At 42.6% G+C, this 20467-nt stretch overlaps 1 non-coding gene across 1 annotated transcript; it reads left to right on the top strand.

Moving 5' to 3' along the window:
• The first annotated feature begins 19264 nt into the window (after positions 1-19264).
• Positions 19265-19346, top strand: TRNAS-CGA. Its single transcript has one exon. It is a non-coding gene; the product is annotated as a tRNA-Ser (tRNA).
• Positions 19347-20467: the final 1121 nt, after the last annotated feature.

Genomic DNA, 20467 nt, shown 5'->3' with positions numbered 1-20467 from the left:
TTGTTCATCCCATCGACCGGCTTCAGTTAGCAGCAGTAGCGAAGGAATCGCTCGATCGGGTTCAGTTAACAGCCATCGATCGATCGCTCGGGTTCGGTAACGCGTAGCCTGCAGTACAATCGCTCGTGTTCAGTTAGAGCCCAACGCCTCGCTCGGGTTCAGTTAGAGCCAACGCCTCGCACACACGCGCATACGTGTACAAGAGAAACGCGCATCACTCGGCCCCCAACCTCCCACTGTAACCGGGAACTCCCCGAAATTTTCCTCCCCCTCGCATCTACCATGGTTTTTTTCCGTCATGGACGGCCCAAAGAATGTCATGCAGCTGCGTCTTCGGCCCACCCAGGACGAAAAGCCCATTTTCTGTCATGATTTTTTGTCATAGAAGTAGGAGCCCACCACATCTATGACGGGTTTTGTCACAATTATCGTCATAGAAGTGTCATATGTATGACAGAAAAAAATTTCATTCGGCCCAAAATGTCACGGATGTGTCTTTTTTTGTAGTGTAATATCATGGAGCAATCAAAAATTATAGATACGTTCGAGACGTATCAAGCATCCCCAAGCTTAATTCCTGCTCGTCCTTGAGTAGGTAAATGATAAAAGAAGAATTTTTGATGTGGAATGCTTTCTAACATATGTCTCAATGTAATTTTTCTTTATTGCAGCATGAATGTTCAGATCCGTAAGATTCAAGACAAAACTTTAATATTGACATAAAAATAATAATACTTCAAGCATACTAACTAAGCAATTATGTCTTCTCAAAATAACATGGCCAAAGAAAGTTATCCCTACAAAATCATATAGTCTGGCTATGCTCTATCTTCACCACACAAAATATTTAAATCATGCACAACCCCGATGACAAGCCAAGCAATTGTTTCATACTTTTAACGTTGTCAAACTTTTGCAATTTTCACGCAATATATGAGTGTGAGCAATGGATATAGCATTATATGGTGGAATGGAATGGTGGTTGTGGAGAAGACAAAAAGGGAGAAGATAGTCTCACATCAACTAGGCGTATCAACGGGCTATGGAGATGCCCATGAGTAGATATCAATGTGAGTGAGTAGGGATTGCCATGCAACGGATGTACTAGAGCTATAAGTGTATGAAAGCTCAACAAAATAAACTAAGTAGGTGTGCATCCAACTTGCTTGCTCGTGAAGGCCTAGGGCAATTTTAGGAAGCCCATCATTGGAACATACAAGCCAAGTTCTATAATGAAAAATTCCCACTAGTATATGCAAGTGATATCATAGGAGACTCTCTATCATCAAGATCATGGTGCTACTTTGAAGCACACGTGTGAAAAAAGGATAGTAGCATTGTCCCTTCTCTCTTTTTCTCCCATTTTCTTCTTTTTTTCTTTGGGCCTTCTTTATTTTTTTCTTTTTGGCCTTTTTTATTTATTTTTCGTCCGGAGTCTCATCCCGACTTGTGGGGGAATCATTGTCTCCATCATCCTTTCCTCACTGGGACAATGCTCTAATAATGATGATCATCACACTTTATTTACTTACAACTCAAAAATTACAACTCGATACTTAGAACAAGATATGACTCTATGTGAATGCCTCTGGCGGTGTACCGGGATGTGCAATCATGCATGAGTGACATGTATGAGAATTATGAACGGTGGCTTTGCCACAAATACGATGTCAACTACATGATCATGCAAGCAATATGACAATGATGAAGCGTGTCATAATAACAGAATGATGGAAAGTTGCATGGCAATATATCTCAGGATGGCTATGGAAATGCCATAATAGGTAGGTATGGTGGCTGTTTTGAGGAAGGTATATGGTGGGCCTATGGTACCGGCGAAAGTTGCGCGATACTAGAGAGGCTAGAAATGGTGGAAGGGTGAGAGTGCGTATAATCCATGGACTCAACATTAGTCATAAAGAACTGACATACTTATTGCAAAAATCTACAAGTTATCAAATCAAAGCATTACGCGCATGCTCCTAGGGTGATAGATTGGTAGGAAAAGACCATTGCTCATCCCCGACCGCCACTCATAAGGAAGACAATCAATAAATAAATCATGCTCCGACTTCATCACATAAAGGTTCACCATACGTGCATGCTACGGGAATCACAAACTTTAACACAAGTATTTCTCAAATTCACAACTACTCAACTAGCATGACTCTAATATCACCATCTCCATATCTCAAAACAATTATCAAGTATCAAACTTCTCATAAGATTCAATGCACTTGTATGAAAGTTTTTATTATTGCCATGTTGTTCTAAAGGACTCTCAAAATAATATAAGTGAAGCATGAGAGAACAATATTTTCTATAAAACAAAACCACCGCCGTGCTCTTAAAGATATAAGTGAAGCACTAGAGCAAAAACTATATAGCTCAAAAGATATAAGTGAAGCACGTAAAATATTCTAATAAATTCCCAATCATGTGAGTCTCTTTCAAAAGGTGATGATTGTGGTAAACTAAAAAGCAAAGACTCAAATCATACAAGACGCTCGAAGCAAAACACATATCATGTGGTGAATAAAAATATAGCTCCAAGTAAAGTTACCGATAGACGAAGACGAAAGAGGGGATGCCTTCCGGGGCATCCCCAAGCTTAGGCTTTTTGGTGTCCTTGAATTTTTCCTTGGTGTGCCATGGGCATCCCCAATCTCAGGCTCTTGCCACTCCTTATTCCATAATCCATCAAACTTTTACCCAAAACTTGAAAACTTCACAACACAAATCTCAAAATAGAAATCTCGTGAGCTCCGTTAGCGAAAAAAACAAAACACCACTTCAGGGTACTGTAATGAACTCATTCTTGATTTATATTGGTGTTAAATCTACTGTATTCCAACTTATATATGGTTTATAAACTCTTTTACTAGCCATAGATTCATCAAAATAAGCAAACAACACACGAAAAACAGAATCTGTCAAAAACGGAACAGTCTGTAGTAATCTGTAGCTAACGCAAACTTCTGGAACCCCAAAAATTCTAAAATAAATTTCTGGACGTGAATAATTTATCTATTAATCATCTGCAAAAATAATTAACTAAATAGCATTTTCCAAATAAAAATGGCAGCAATTCTCGTGAGTGTTGACGTTTCTGTTTTTTACAGCAAGATCAAAAAGACTTTCCCCAAGTCTTCCCAACGGTTCTACTTGGCACAAACACTAATTAAACACAAAAAACACAACCAAAACAGAGGCTAGATAAATTATTTATTACTAAACAGGAGCAAAAAGCAAGGAATAAAAATAAAATTGGGTTGCCTCCCAACAAGCGCTATCGTTTAACGCCCCTCTAGCTAGGCATAAAAGCGAAGATAGATCTAGGTATTGCCATCTTTGGTAGGCAATTCTTCAATAAGACACCTATAACCCTTAGGATTTTCTTTCTTTTTATTAATTATCAAACTCCTAGGTATGAAATCAAGAAAATCATTTGTAGCAAAAGGTTCCTTAAGGATAGCGAGAAAGTTGGGGTAACACTTATGGATTTGAGGTCCGCATTTTCCTTACTAGAAGTTTCACCCTTATTTTTAGAGTTTTTATCAATTTTGCCATCGGTTGTACTACACTACTCAGTTTTGCCACTAAATGTTTTCACTGCTCAAAAATGCCACTGTCCCGTTTGGCGCGTGCTCAAAAATGCCATTTTTTCACTGTTACCATCAGGTCAATGGATGTTGACCATGTTGTATGACTATAATGCCCCCGGTCTCATTTACAAGATCTTTCTCCATGGTGTGGGCCCAACTTGTCAAGGAGTAGGAAAATAAATTACAAGGAAAAAGAGCGACGAGGTGGATCGAACTAGGGACCTGAGTGTGGTGAGCGGGCAAAGCTAACCACCACACCAAATCAAAGGGTTTGCTAGAAAACATATGTACTTAGCCTTATCCAATACCTAGCCTGCTTGTATCAGTTTCCCTAGGGGGAACCACAATCCCTAGCCACCGCCTGCCAATCCTCAACTGCAACCACCGGTCGCCGGGCTGCCCGCCCAGCTCCGGCGCCCTCCACTCGCCACAGCCGCCGCACTACCCGCCCAGCACCACCCCCGTCACGGCTTTGGTGCTGCCTCCCACCCAGCACCGCCACTCGAGGCAGGCAGCTCCAGCGCTTCTCCCCCCTGACTCGGCAGCTCCGCCACCTCCCATGATGCCTTGAAGTGAGTATGCTAATTCTTAGTGTGGTGCGTGTGTGGCTCATAGTAGCTTGTAGAGATGGAATTTTTTGTGTAGAATTTGTAGTAGCTGATTGGTGCCTTATTGATACTCGCGTGCAATTTGGTACACATGTTCTGATGGCCAAGATGGATACGGATACTAGAAGTAAAAAAGGCTGCACATGTGAATTTTGTAAACCTTGTTGCGTTTGTCTTGCTTTCACAAAAATGGGCAAGCAAAGAAATTTAGAAAATCATCTGCTCTTGTTATTGTATTTGTTATTGTTGTCAATTAGTGTGTGATGCATGAATTAGCTAGCTGGAGAAATGGAGTAGCGGGCAACAAGAAACGATAACATATACTGCTCTGTTTGAATATTATAGACCTAAAGGATATAGGACATATATTTCCTTCTACCCCAAAGCTTTACCTTAGCTCAGCTGGTTAGCACTTGCGCCTGTCCAGGTCATGGTGTTGGGTTCGAAACCCCCTGCCACCAGTTTTTGTCTTCTCTTTTCATGCTCACCTTATAGGTGGGCCCATAGTTCAAACAAAGAGAGGATAGTTGACAAATGGGATAGGGGTATTTTCGTCATCTACCTTTGGTCAACGTCCTTTGACATGATGTTAACAGTGAAAATGGCTTTTTTGAGAACGCGTCTAACAGAACAGTGGCATTTTTTATCAATGAAACTTTTTAGTGGCAAAACTGAGTAGTGTAGTACAACCGATGGCAAAACTGATAAAAACCCTTATTTTTAGGAACATACATCAACTTAGCAATCTTAGCATTAGGAGGAGTGTTTTTCACGGAAGAAAAGGCAGACCCAAGGTTGGTACTAATATCGTCAATTTTATCAATTCTAGTGGAATATTGATCTATCTTTTCATTAACCATAGGTCCCTTTTCTTTAAAACTTTTAAGAGCAACTCCTACCTTAGATCCGTATTGGGTAATTTGGTTATGGATCTTTCTATCCAAATTTTCAATTAACTCTACGGTGGCAACTTTATTTTCAATAATTTCAAGCTATTGCATCACATGTTCCAAAGTTAAAATAGTTCCATTAACCAAAAGAGGTGGTGGGCCAAACAGGTCTATCATAGCATTATAAGAATCAAAAGTATGGCTACCCAAGAAATTCCCTCCGGTAATGGTATCAAGTGAAGGAAATATGCCCTAGAGGCAATAATAATGTTATTATTTTATTTCCTTATATCATGATAAATGTTTATTATTCATGCTAGAATTGTATTATCCGGAAACATAATACTTGTGTGAATACATAGACAAACCAAACGTCACTAGTATGCCTCTACTTGACTAGCTCATTAATCAAAGATGGTTATGTTTCCTAACCATAGACATGTGTTGTCATTTGATTAACGGGATCACATTATTAGGAGAATGATGTGATTGACATGACCCATTCCATTAGCTTAGCACCCGATCGTTTAGTATGTTGCTATTGCTTTCTTCATGACTTATACATGTTCCTATGACTATGAGATTATGCAACTCCCGTTTGCCGGAGGAACACTTTGTGTGCTACCAAATGTCACAACGTAACTGGGTGATTATAAAGGAGCTCTACAGGTGTCTCCAAAGGTACATGTTGGGTTGGCATATTTCGAGATTAGGATTTGTCACTCCGATTGTCGGAGAGGTATCTCTGGGCCCTCTTGGTAATGCACATCACATAAGCCTTGCAAGCATTGCAACTAATGAGTTAGCTACGAGATGATGTATTATGGAACGAGTAAAGAGACTTCCCGGTAACGAGATTGAACTAGGTATTGAGATACCGACGATCGAATCTCGGGCAAGTAACATACCGATGACAAAGGGAACAACGTATGTTGTTATGCGGTCTGACCGATAAAGATCTTCGTAGAATATGTAGGAGCCAATATGAGCATCCAGGTTCCGCTATTGGTTATTGACTGGAGACGTGTCTCGGTCATGTCTACATTGTTCTCGAACCCGTAGAGTCCGCACGCTTAAGGTTTCGATGACAGTTATATTATGAGTTTATGAGTTTTGATGTACCGAAAGAGTTTGGAGACCCGGATGTGATCACGGACATAATGAGGAGTCTCGAAATGGTCGAGACATAAAGATTGATATATTAGACGGCTATATTCGGACACCGGAAGTGTTCCGGGTGATTTCGGAGAAAACCGGAGAGCCGGAGGGTTACCGGAACCCTACCGGGAGAAGTAATGGGCCATATGGGCCTTAGTGGAGAGAGAGAGGGGCAGCCAGGGTGGGCCGCGCGCCTCCTCCCCCCTGGTCTGAATTGGACTAGGAGAGGGGGGGCGGCGCCTCCCTTTCCTTCTTCCTCCCCACTTCCTTCCCCCTCCTAGTAGGAGTCCTACTCCTACTAGGAGGAGGACTCCTCCTGGCGCGCCAATAGGGGCCGGCCGGCCTCCTCCCCTTGCTCCTTTATATACGGGGGCAGGGGGCACCCCTAGACACAGAAGTTGATCCACGTGATCATATTTTTAGCCGTGTGCGGTGCCCCCTTCCTCCATAATCCTCGATAATATTGTAGCGGTGCTTAGGCGAAGCCCTGCGACGGTAGTACATCAAGATCGTCACCACGCCGTCGTGCTGACGGAACTCTACCCCGACACTTTGCTGGATCGGAGTCCGGGGATCATCATCGAGCTGAACGTGTGCTAAAACTCGGAGGTGCCGTAGTTTCGGTGCTTGATCGGTCGGGCCGTGAAGACGTACGACTACATCAACCGCATTGTGCTAACGCTTCCGCTGTCGGTCTACAAGGGTACGTAGATCACACTCTCCCCTCTCGTTGCTATGCATCACCATGATCTTGCATGTGCATAGGAAAATTTTGAAATTACTACGTTCCCCAACAGTGGCATCCGAGCCTAGGTTTTATGTGTTGATGTTATATGCACGAGTAGAACACAAGTGAGTTGTGGGCGATATAAGTCATACTGCTTACCAGCATGTCATACTTTGGTTCGGCGGTATTGTTGGACAAAGCGGCCCAGACCGACATTACGCGTACGCTTACGCGAGACCGATTCTCCCGACGTGCTTTGCACAAAGGTGGCTAGCGGGTGACAGTTTCTCCAACTTTAGTTGAACCGAGTGTGGCTACGCCCGGTCCTTGCGAAGGTTAAAACAGCACCAACTTGACAAACTATCGTTGTGGTTTTGATGCTTAGGTAAGATTTGTTCTTGCTTAAGCCCGTAGCAGCCACGTAAAACTTGCAACAACAAAGTAGAGGATGTCTAACTTGTTTTTGCAGGGCATGTTGTGATGTGATATGGTCAAGACATGATGCTAAATTTTATTGTATGAGATGATCATGTTTTGTAACCAAGTTATCGGCAACTGGCAGGAGCCATATGGTTGTCGCTTTATTGTATGCAATGCAATTGCGCTATAATGCTTTACTTTATCACTAAGCGGTAGCGATAGTCGTGGAAGCATAAGATTGGCGAGACGACAACGATGCTACAATGGTGATCAAGGTGTCGCGCCGGTGACGATGGTGATCACGACGGTGCTTCAGAGATGGAGATCACAAGCACAAGATGATGATGGCCATATCATGTGATTGCGTGTGATGTTTATCTTTTATGCATCTTATCTTGCTTTGATTGACGATAGCATTTTAAGATGATCTCTCACTAATTATCAAGAAGTTTTCTCCCTGAGTATGCACCGTTGCGAAAGTTCTTCGTGCTGAGACACCACGTGATGATCGGGTGTGATAGGCTCTAAGTTCAAATACAACGGGTGCAAAACAGTTGCACACGCAGAATACTCAGGTTATAGTAGATATGACACGGAACACGGAGACCGAAAGGTCGAGCGTGAATCATATAGTAGATATGATCAACATAGCGATGTTCACCAATGAAACTACTCTATCTCATGTGATGATCGGACATGGTTTAGTTGATTTGGATCACGTAATCACTTAGAGGATTAGAGGGATGTCTATCTAAGTGGGAGTTCTTTAGTAATATGATTAATTGAACCTAAATTTATCATGAACTTAGTACCTGATAGTATCTTGCTTGTTTATGTTTGATTGTAGATAGATGTCCCGTGTTGTTGTTCCGTTGAATTTTAATGCGTTCCTTGAGAAAGCAAAGTTGAAAGATGATGGTAGCAATTACACGGACTGGGTCCGTAACTTGAGGATTATCCTCATTGCTGCATAGAAGAATTACGTCCTGGAAGCACACCTGGGTGCCAGGCCTGCTGCTGGAGCAACACCAGATGTTATGAACATCTGGCAGAGCAAAGCTGATGACTACTCGATAGTTCAGTGTGCCATGCTTTACGGCTTAGAATCGGGACTTCAACGACGTTTTGAACGTCATGGAGCATATGAGATGTTCCAGGAGTTGAAGTTAATATTTCAAGCAAATGCCTGGATTGAGAGATATGAAGTCTCCAATAAGTTCTATAGCTGCAAGATGGAGGAGAACAGTTCTGTCAGTGAGCATATACTCAAAATGTCCGGGTATAATAATCACTTGATTCAATTGGGAGTTAATCTTCCAGATGATTGCATCATTGACAGAATTCTCCAATCACTGCCACCAAGCTACAAGAGTTTCGTGATGAACTATAATATGCAAGGGATGAATAAGACTATTCCCGAGCTCTTCGCAATGCTGAAAGCTGCGGAGGTAGAAATCAAGAAGGAGCATCAAGTGTTGATGGTCAATAAGACCACTAGTTTCAAGAAAAAGGGCAAAGGGAAGAAGAAGGGAAACTTCAAAAAGAACAGCAAGCAAGTTGCTACTCAAGAAAAGAAACCCAAACCTGGACCTAAGCCTGAAACTGAGTGCTTCTACTGCAAGCAGACTGGTCACTGGAAGCGGAACTGCCCCAAGTATTTGGCGGATAAGAAGGATGGCAAGGTGAACAAAGGTATATGTGATATACATGTTATTGATGTGTACCTTACTAATGCTCGTAGTAGCACCTGGGTATTTGATACTGGTTCTGTTGCTAACATTTGCAACTCAAAACACGGACTACAAATTAAGCGAAGATTGGCTAAGGACGAGGTGACGATGCGCGTGGGAAATGGTTCCAAAGTTGATGTGATCACAGTCAGCACGCTACCTCTACATCTACCTTCGGGATTAGTATTAGACCTAAATAATTGTTATTTGGTGCCAGCGTTAAGCATGAACATTATATCTGGATCTTGTTTGATGCGAGACGGTTATTCATTTAAATCAGAGAATAATGGTTGTTCTATTTATATGAGTAATATCTTTTATGGTCATGCACCCTTAAAGAGTGGTCTATTCTTATTAAATCTCGATAGTAGTGACACACATATTCATAATATTGAAACCAAAAGATGCAGAGTTGATAATGATAGTGCAACCTATTTGTGGCACTGCCATTTGGGTCATATCAGTGTAAAGCGCATGAAGAAACTCCATACTGATGGGCTTTTGGAACCACTTGATTATGAATCACTTGGTACTTGCGAACCATGCCTTATGGGTAAGATGACAAAAACACCGTTCTCCGGTACTATGGAGAGAGCAACAGATTTGTTGGAAATCATACATACAGATGTATGTGGTCCGATGAATGTTGAGGCTCGTGGCGGATATCGTTATTTTCTCACCTTCACAGATGACTTAAGCAGATATGGGTATATCTACTTAATGAAACATAAGTCTGAAACATTTGAAAAGTTCAAAGAATTTCAGAGTGAAGTTGAAAATCATCGTAACAAGAAAATAAAATTCCTGCGATCTGATCGTGGAGGAGAATATTTGAGTTACGTGTTTGGTGTACATTTGAAATAATGCGGAATAGTTTCGCAACTCACGCCACCCGGAACACCACAGCGTAATGGTGTGTCCGAACATCGTAATCGTACATTACTAGATATGGTGCGATCTATGATGTCTCTTACTGATTTACCGCTATCGTTTTGGGTTTATGCTCTAGAGACGGCCGCATTCACGTTAAATAGGGCACCATCAAAATCCGTTGAGACGATGCCTTATGAACTATGGTTTGGCAAGAAACCAAAGTTGTCGTTTCGGATAGTTTGGGGTTGTGATGCTTATGTGAAAAAGCTTCAACCTGATAAGCTCGAACCCAAATTAGAGAAATGTGTCTTCATAGGATATCCAAAGGAAACTATTGGATACACCTTCTATCACAGATCCAAAGGCAAAACTTTTGTTGCTAAATTCGGAAACTTTCTAGAGAAGGAGTTTCTCTCAAAAGAAGTGAGTGGGAGAAAAGTAGAACTTGATGAGGTAACTGTACCTGCTCCATTATTGGAAAGTAGTACATCACAGAAACCAATTTCTGTGACACCTACACCAATTAGTGAGGAAGCTAATGATGATGATCATGAAGCTTCAGAACAAGATACTACTGAACCTCGTAGATCAACCAGAGTAAGATCCGCACCAGAGTGGTACGGTAATCCTGTTCTGGAAGTCATGCTACTAGATCATGATGAACCTACGAACTATGGAGAAGCGATGGTGAGCCCAGATTCCGCAAAATGGCTTGAAGCCATGAAATCTGAGATGGGATCCATGTATGAGAACAAAGTATGGACTTTGATTGACTTGCCCAATGATCGGCAAGCAATTGAGAATAAATGGATCTTTAAGAAGAAGACTGACGCTGACGGTAATGTTACTATCTACAAAGCTCGACTTGTCGCAAAAGGTTTTCGACAAGTTCAAGGGATTGACTACGATGAGACCTTCTCACCCGTAGCGATGCTTAAGTCTGTCCGAATCATGTTAGCAATTGCCGCATTTTATGATTATGAAATTTGGCAGATGGATGTCAAAACTGCATTCCTGAATGGATTTCTGCAAGAAGAGTTGTATATGGTGCAACCAGAAGGTTTTGTCGATCCAAAGGGAGCTAACAAAGTGTGCAAGCTCCAGCGATCCATTTATGGACTGGTGCAAGCCTCTCGGAGTTGGAATAAACGCTTTGATAGTGTGATCAAAGCATTTGGTTTTGTACAGACTTTTGGAGAAGCCTGTATTTACAAGAAAGTGAGTGGGAGCTCTGTAACATTTCTGATATTATATGTAGATGACATATTACTAATCGGAAATGATATAGAATTTCTGGATAGCATAAAGGGATACTTGAATAAGAGTTTTTCAATGAAAGACCTCGGTGAAGCTACTTACATATTGGGCATTAAGATCTATAGAGACAGATCAAGACGCTTAATTGGACTTTCACAAAGCACATAACTTGACAAAGTTTTGAAAAAGTTCAAAATGGATCAAGCAAACAAAGGATTCTTGCCTGTGTTACAAGGTGTGAAATTGAGTAAGACTCAATGCCCGACCAATGCAGAAGATAGAGAGAAAATGAAAGATGTTCCCTATGCTTCAGCCATAGGCTCTATCATGTATGCAACGCTGTGTACCGGACCTGATGTGTGTCTTGCTATAAGTCTAGCAGGCAGGTACCAAAGTAATCCAGGAGTGGATCACTGGACAGCGGTCAAGAACATCCTGAAATACCTGAAAAGGACTAAGGATATGTTTCTCATATATGGAGGTGACAAAGAGCTCATCGTAAATGGTTACATTGATGCAAGCTTTGACACTGATCCGGACGATTCTAAATCGCAAACCGGATACGTGTTTACATTAAACGGTTGAGCTGTCAGTTGGTGCGGTTCTAAACAAAGTGTTGTGGCGGGATCTACATGTGAAGCGGAGTACATAGCTGCTTCGGAAGCAGCAAACGAAGGAGTCTGGATGAAGGAGTTCATATCCGATCTAGGAGTCATACCTAGTGCATCGGGTCCAATGAAAATCTTTTGTGACAATACTGGTGCAATTGCCTTGGCAAAGGAATCCAGATTTCACAAGAGAACCAAGCACATCAAGAGACGCTTCAATTCCATCCGGGATCTAGTCCAGGTGGGAGACATAGAGATTTGCAAGATACATACGGATCTGAATGTAGCAGACCCATTGACTAAGCCTCTTCCACGAGCAAAACATGATCAGCACCAAAGCTCCATGGGTGTTAGAATCATTACTGTGTAATCTAGATTATTGACTCTAGTGCAAGTGGGAGACTGAAGGAAATATGCCCTAGAGGCAATAATAATGTTATTATTTTATTTCCTTATATCATGATAAATGTTTATTATTCATGCTAGAATTGTATTATCCGGAAACATAATACTTGTGTGAATACATAGACAAACCAAACGTCACTAGTATGCCTCTACTTGACTAGCTCATTAATCAAAGATGGTTATGTTTCCTAACCATAGACATGTGTTGTCATTTGATTAACGGGATCACATTATTAGGAGAATGATGTGATTGACATGACCCATTCCATTAGCTTAGCACCCGATCGTTTAGTATGTTGTTATTGCTTTCTTCATGACTTATACATGTTCCTATGACTATGAGATTATGCAACTCCCGTTTGCTGGAGGAACACTTTGTGTGCTACCAAATGTCACAACGTAACTGGGTGATTATAAAGGAGCTCTACAGGTGTATCCAGAGGTACATGTTGGGTTGGCGTATTTCGAGATTAGGATTTTTCACTCCAATTGTCGGAGAGGTATCTCTGGGCCCTCTCGGTAATGCACATCACATAAGCCTTGCAAGCATTGCAACTAATGAGTTAGTTGCGAGATGATGTATTATGGAACGAGTAAAGAGACTTGCCGGTAACGAGATTGAACTAGGTATTGAGATACCGACGATCGAATCTCGGGCAAGTAACATACCGATGACAAAGGGAACAACGTATGTTGTTATGCGGTCTGACTGATAAAGATCTTCGTAGAATATGTAGGAGCCAATATGAGCATCCAGGTTCCTCTATTGGTTATTGACCGGAGACGTGTCTCAGTCATGTCTACATTGTTCTCGAACCCGTAGGGTCCGCACGCTTAAGGTTTCGATGACAGTTATATTTTGAGTTTATGAGTTTTGATGTACCGAAAGAGTTCGGAGTCCCAGATGTGATCACGGACATAACGAGGAGTCTCGAAATGGTTGAGACATAAAGATTGATATATTAGACGGTTATATTTGGACACCGGAAGTGTTCCGGGTGATTTCGGAGAAAACCGGAGAGCCGGAGGGTTACCGGAACCCTACCGGGAGAAGTAATGGGTCATATGGGCCTTAGTGGAGAGAGAGAGGGGCAGCCAGGGTGGGCCGGGCGCCTCCTCCCCCCTGGTCCGAATTGGACTAGGAGAGGGGGGGCGGCGCCCCCCTTTCCTTCTCCCTCCCCACTTCCTTCCCCCTCCTAGTAGGATTCCTACTCCTACTAGGAGGAGGACTCCTCCTGGCGCGCCAATAGGGGCCGGCCCCCTTCCCTTGCTCCTTGCTCCTTTATATACGGGGGCAGGGGGTACCCCTAGACACAGAAGTTGATCCACGTGATCATATTTTTATCCGTGTGCGGTGCCCCCTTCCTCCATAATCCTCGATAATATTGTAGCGGTGCTTAGGCGAAGCCCTGCGACGGTAGTACATCAAGATCATCACCACGCCGTCGTGCTGACGGAACTCTACCCCGACACTTTGCTGGATCGGAGTCCGGGGATCGTCATCGAGCTGAATGTGTGCTAAAACTCGGAGGTGCGGTAGTTTCGGTGCTTGATCGGTCGGGCCGTGAAGACGTATGACTACATCAACCGCATTGTGCTAACGCTTCCGCTGTCGGTCTACAAGGGTACGTAGATCACACTCTCCCCTCTCGTTGCTATGCATCACCATGATCTTGCGTGTGCGTAGGAAAATTTTGAAATTACTACGTTCCCCAACATCAAGAATATATCTATTCCAAGGAGTGATGCCTAAATAAAAATTGCGAAGAAGAATGGAAGTAGATTGCTTCCTAGTAGATCTATTTTGCGCATTGAAAATTCTGTACCAAGCATCTTTTAGATTTTCTCCCTCCCTTTGTTTAAAATTAAGAACTTCATTCTCGGGAGACAAAGGAGTAAATAAAGGACTAGCCATAACGACAAAGCAAGCGATCCAACACACAAGCAAACAAGAAACAGGCAAAAAGGCAAATAGAAAAAGAGAAGAGGAACGGAAAGAGAGGGAGAGAAGAAAAGAGGGCGAATAAAACGGCAAGGGTGAAGTGGGGGAGAGGAAAACGAGAGGCAAATGGAAAATAATGTAATGCGAGGGATAAGAGTTTGTGATGGGTACTTGGTATGTCTTGACTTGTGCTTGAATCTCCCCGGCAACGGCGCCAGAAATCCTTCTTGCTACCTCTTGAGCACTGCGTTGGTTTTCCCTTGAAGAGGAAAGGGTGATGCAGTAAAGTAGCGTAAGTATTTCCCTCAGTTTTTGAGAACCAAGGTATCAATCCAGTAGGAGATCACGCTCAAGTCCCACGCGCCTACACAAACAAATAAGAACCTCGCAACTAACGTCATAAAGGGGTTGTCAATCCCTTCACGGTCACTTACGAGAGTGAGATCTGATAGATATGATAAGATAATATTTTTGGTATTTTTATGATAAGAGAAATAAAAGATGCAAAGTAAAATAAACAGTAATAGAAATAACTAAGTATTGGAAGATTAATGTGACGGAAGATAGACCCGAGGGCCATAGGTTTCACTAGTGGCTTCTCTCAAGAGCATAAGTATTACGGCGGGTAAACGAATTACTGTCGAACAATTGATAGAATTGAGCATAGTTATGAGAATATCTAGGTATGATCATGTATATAGGCATCACGTTCGAGACAAGTAGACCGAAACGATTGTGCATCTACTACTATTACTCCACACATTGACCGCTATCCAGCATGCATCTAGAGTATAAAGTTCAAGAGAACAGAGTAATGCTTTAAGTAATATGACATGATGTAGATGGATAAACTCATGCAATATGATATAAACCCCATTTTTTTATCCTCGATGGCAACAATACAATACGTATCGGTTCCCTTTCTGTCACTGCGATCGAACACTACAAGATTGAACCCAAAGCTAAGCACTTCTCCCATTACAAGAAAGATCAATCTAGTAGGCCAAACCAAACTGATAATTCGAAGAGACTTGCAAAGATAAACCAATCATACATAAAAGAATTCAGAGAAGAATCAAATATTGTGCATAGATAATCTGGATCATAAACCCAAAATTCATCGGATCTCGACAAACACGCCGCAAAAGAAGATTACATCGAATAGATCTCCAAGAAGATCGAGGATAACTTTGTATTGAGATCCAAAGAGAGAGAAGAAGCCATCTAGCTAATAACTATGAACCCGTAGGTCTAAAGTAAACTACTCACACATCACCGTAGAGGCCATGGAGTTGATGTAGAGGCCCCCCGTGATCAATGCCCCCTCCGGTGGAGCTCCAGAAAAGGCCCCAAGATGGGATCTCTCGGATACAGAAGGTTGCGGCGGTGGAATTAGGTTTTCGTGGTGCTCCTGGATGTTTGGAGGGTACGTGGATATATATATATATATATATATATATATATATATATATATATATATATATATATATATATATATATGAGGAAGAAGTACGTCGGTGGAGCAACAGAGGGCCCACGAGGGTGGAGGGCGCGCCCAGGGGGTAGGCGCGCCCCCTGCCTCGTGCCTTCCTCCCTTGTTTCTTGACGGCCACTCCAAATCTGCTGGATCACGTTCGTTGAGAAAATCACGTTCCCAAAGGTTTTATTCCGTTTGATATTCCTTTTCTTCGAAACCTTAAAATAGGAAAAAAAAACAGCAATTTGGGCTGGGCCTCCGGTGAGTAGGTTAGTCCCAAAAATGATATAAAAGTGTAAAATAAATCTCATTAACATCCAAAATATATAATATAATAGCATGGAGCAATCAAAAATTATAGATACGTTGAAGACGTATTAGAGACCGTAAAATAGAAAACCTATCAAGGGAAAATCGTTGTCTTGCACATAGTCCACTTGAGCTAGATGATGACGATTTTGACTTCCTCAAGTTGGACCACCTTTCTTGATTGTGTTGGCTCGATGAAGACTAGTTGATTGCTTCCCATACTCCACTATGGGCGAGCCACTCTTCGGCACATCTTCATAAATCTATTGTTACCATAATGAACGGCAAGCTTCAAGCATTTGATTTATTCATGATGCTCCACTTGAACTTGCACATCACAATCTAACCCCACAAAAAACTCTCACGAAAACCATGGGTTAGCAAACAAAACATAATGGACAATGCTTACCATACCATGGGATCACTTGATCCCTCAGTACATCTTGTATTCTTTGTGTGTTGATCAACTTGATTCATTCTTAACTTAATCTTGATCAACCTTGAATCTTTCTAATTCTCTTCATTTGAATGATGTCTTGAAGGTAGACATGAATGATCACACAATCTTCTTCTTCAAGACATGCTTGCAATAAGCTCAACACTCACATGACCAATCTTTGGATAATTCCTTGAATAGCACCTTGGTCGACACAAACTCTTCTGAAAACCAACACATGTACTTCAAGAAAAGCCTATGGACAAAACCTTCAAATATAACTCAAGGCAACCATTAATCCATAGAGATTGTCATCAATTAACAAAACCAAACATGGGGGCACCGCATGTTCTTTCAACCTCCATGAAGCTGTTCTCGTCCTGGTGGACTGGCGCTTCCAGCTCCCGCTGGTTGACGAAGCATACGATAGCCCTTGCTGCGGCCGTGGTCAGTTGGTCACACATGGTCTGCTCCGAGCGTCCGACCTCACCGTGAACACGACCTGCCTCCTGCTCTAAACCTACCTTCTGACTCATGTCCAGCATCTCTTTAAACCTTGTTGGCGGCGTTAGGTTAGCTTTATAGTGTGTCGAGTATGTATCTTATCCGGTAGCAAGATGGTTTCCTAGTTGTATACGACACAGGATGGCGACCTACATGTGCTTGTTATGTATGAATTCAGAAGGAAAGAAGAATTGGTGAAGGCATTATTACCAAGAAAAAAATAGATACGCGTTAGCGAGCTTTGATGATAGTACGTATTCGTGGGTGGGCTGGACGATCTTATTAGAAAACTTATGGATTTTTTTTTTCTATAGAGCGACCTTTTGAATCTCAACCGTCTATCTTTATGGTTAACACAAAATCAATGGATATAAAAGGATGATTTATGGAGAATTATGAAAGCTTCCGTTCTTTATTATTAGATATAGATATAGACAGTGGCGAAGCTATGTGTAAGCTGTGGGGTCAGCCGACCCCATAGCTTTTCTAAAAAACAGCCTATAATCACTGTTCATTACTGTTCATCATGAAGAAAAAATTCACAAAAAATACAGTCGACCTCGCAGATTATTTTGCTGGCATCGCCGCTGGATATAGAGGTATAGATATAGATACAGATATAGATATAGATTTTCTTGGACGGCTCAGAGATGGAACTGCCATGGATATAATGGATGCTCAAATTGTGGAGGAGGCCAGCCACAGCGAGATCAACGAGACCTAAGATGAAAGAGGTGGAGCTAAGGCTATAGCTGCTGCGAGCTATAAGGGTACCTCCTAGAACACACAAACAAGATTTACAAAGGCATGACGGGACCAAGCCGTTGTTAACTCGAATGAAGTCCATATCCACTTCTGTGGCCATGACCAAGAATGTCGAACTTCGCTTTGTTGCTGATAATACGGCGTCGCAGGCGGCAGGCCCTCACGAGGTGCTAGATTGTTGCAGCATATTGGCTTTAGTTTGACAGCAAAAATTTAACCCTTATAACTAGTGAGTAGTGTTGTGCGACTAGCACATATGGAAATCATTGATCATCTCCTGGTGGCATGCGTGTTCGCCCGGCAGGTTTGGTTTGAGGTTCTCTGGACGCTTGGGGGAAGGAACGGTGGACGCCATGGACCTCAGACATTCTGCTTTCCTGGAGCACCTCGCATGCGCCTCAAGCGAGTATCGGGAAGGATTTTCAACGCAATGTTGTTGTTGGTGTTATGGGAAATTTGGAAGCACCGTGCAATGAAGAGCTTTGGTTCTCAAGAGGATTTTGGAGGAGGGATAGGCTTGGCTTATAGTGGGTTTGTTTAGAGGAGACCTGTCGCAACTCTTTGCGGAATTAGTTAGGCGGGTTAGTCGGGAGTAATTGCCTTAGCAATTTGTATGGTGGAGGCCGATGGGCTTTGTAAAATTGTGGATGGACGCCTTGCCTTTATCTTATTAATATATCGAAAAAGACTTCCGTCCCGCTTTATATATAAAGCAACACAGCCGAATCTACTTTGCAAGAGGGTCTCCTATGAATATATGATACACATGTTGATGCGTATTCTAGAAAATCTAGTGAGTAGTGTTGCAGAGTGGAAGGATGTGCACACAAATTCAGTGTAGGAATGTGCGCGGGAGATTCAGTGTAAGAAGGAAAATGCTAAGCTTCAGCGGGCGGATCGTGGGCGGGTGTCCGCTGCCTCGTTCGCGTGATGCGTGTCTCTTACGGTTTTGCAACTAATCCCTTGTTGCGGTCTCCCCATCACAACAACTCATATGTTGCAGGATCTGGATCTGGATCCATTGAGTGCAGATGTCTCTGGTATTCCTCCCAAGCCTTCTTTTACAAAGACGTTCTTCCTTTAATTTTTGCAACATCATTCATGTTGCAAAAGTCTTCTGGCAACATCATATATGTTGAGAAAAGTAAAGACAAAAAAGAATCGCAACACAATTTATGTTGGATGTTTCTGTAATATGAGCTCTCTTGCAAAGGTTTTTGCAACACCTGCTTTGTTGCAATAATAAGGACGAGAGTAAGCCGTTGGATGGACTGGGTCCAACAGCTATCGAGGGGGTGGATATTTTCAAGTTATCCGCCGGCGGACTTGTAGCACTGCCCGTGTAAGAATGTCGACACAACATTCAGCGCAAGAGTCTCAAATTGTTTTTACCCCTCAAATTCAGGTAGCGAGGAATCTGTGTACCGGGAAAAAAGTTCTTATTAGTTTGGTCTATTATTTAGCCGCTCAACTGGAGCGTTGGGATTGGGCAAACCAGTGTAGATAAAAGAAATGAGAAAGATGAAACTAGTTTTATCTTTAAACAGTTAGTCGATATGTCCGAGTGGTTAAGGAGACAGACTCGAAATCTGTTGGGCTTTGCCTGCGCAGGTTCGAATCCTGCTGTCGACGCGATTCTTTTTTCTTCTCTCCGGCGACCATTTTTTCACTCTACCTCACTACACATTTGCAGCTTCTACCCTTCTTTATTTCTTGATAAATTTGATTTCTGTTAGGGTTAAAAGAGAGCTTATATTAATTGGGAATCATCCGGTTGCTATCACTTTCACATAGGGGTATCAAATGAGAGTCCAGATGGCAACGGGGACGAAACCCATCGGGTTTTGCCTTCCTAAACCCATCCCCACGAAAAAATCGCAAACCCGTCCCCGTTCCCATCACCGTGCGCAAACGGGTGCAAACCCATGAAACGTGTCGGGTTGTATAATGTGCCCAACAACAGCCCCGCGGGGATGAAAAGACGCCCATCCCGTCCCCTAATAGGGTAAAAACCCGCGGGGACGCGGGTTCGGGCCCGTTGCCATCTTGAAATGAGAGGGCACACTGAGTACCGACGGGTCATTTGCAGAGGACGGTTCAGCCGGCGCGGGAATGATCTTACGCAATGAAGCTGGTGGTGTTATTTTTTCTGCGTGTAGACAGTTGTTTACTTGTCGTGATGCGCTGGAGGCGAAACTATGTGCACGTATGGAAGGGCTATCCTTTGCTATCCAAAGAAGTGAGCTACCAAGTGAGATCGAGATGGACTTGCGGAGGACGGTTGGCATGATTCAGAAGCGTGAAGAGGACAGATCCGTCTATGCCTCTCTCGTGAAAGAAGTTAAGTATTTGTTAAGTCTTAGAAACTTATATTACTCACGTTAGTCGTAATCAAAATAAGGCTAGTGATTGTCTAGCAAGATTTGCAAAAACTGAAGGTACAACCATGACGTGGATCGGTTCAGGTCCGTCTATGGTCTTAGATTTGGTGAAGGAGGATTGTAAAAACTTTGTGATTGAGTAATACATTTTTCTCCCCCGCAAGAGAGAGAGAGAGAGAGAGAGAGAGAGAGAGAGAGAGAGAGAGGGCACACTCGCTGGGAGGACCTCCGTGAATCCTGGAGTGCGTAACCAGCTCATGTGCTACTCGCAACATTGGCTACTCGGTTGCTCTCTCTATGCTCCAATCGTACGCTTAGCTTTCAAAGTTTGGTATGTTGACTTGAGGGGCATTGATAGCATTAACAACTGCA

This window comes from Triticum dicoccoides, chromosome 4A, assembly GCF_002162155.2.
Source record: "Triticum dicoccoides isolate Atlit2015 ecotype Zavitan chromosome 4A, WEW_v2.0, whole genome shotgun sequence".
NCBI lineage: Eukaryota > Viridiplantae > Streptophyta > Magnoliopsida > Poales > Poaceae > Triticum > Triticum dicoccoides.
The sequence above is the reverse complement of the archived record's forward strand: the minus strand, read 5'-3'. Positions and strand labels throughout refer to the sequence as shown.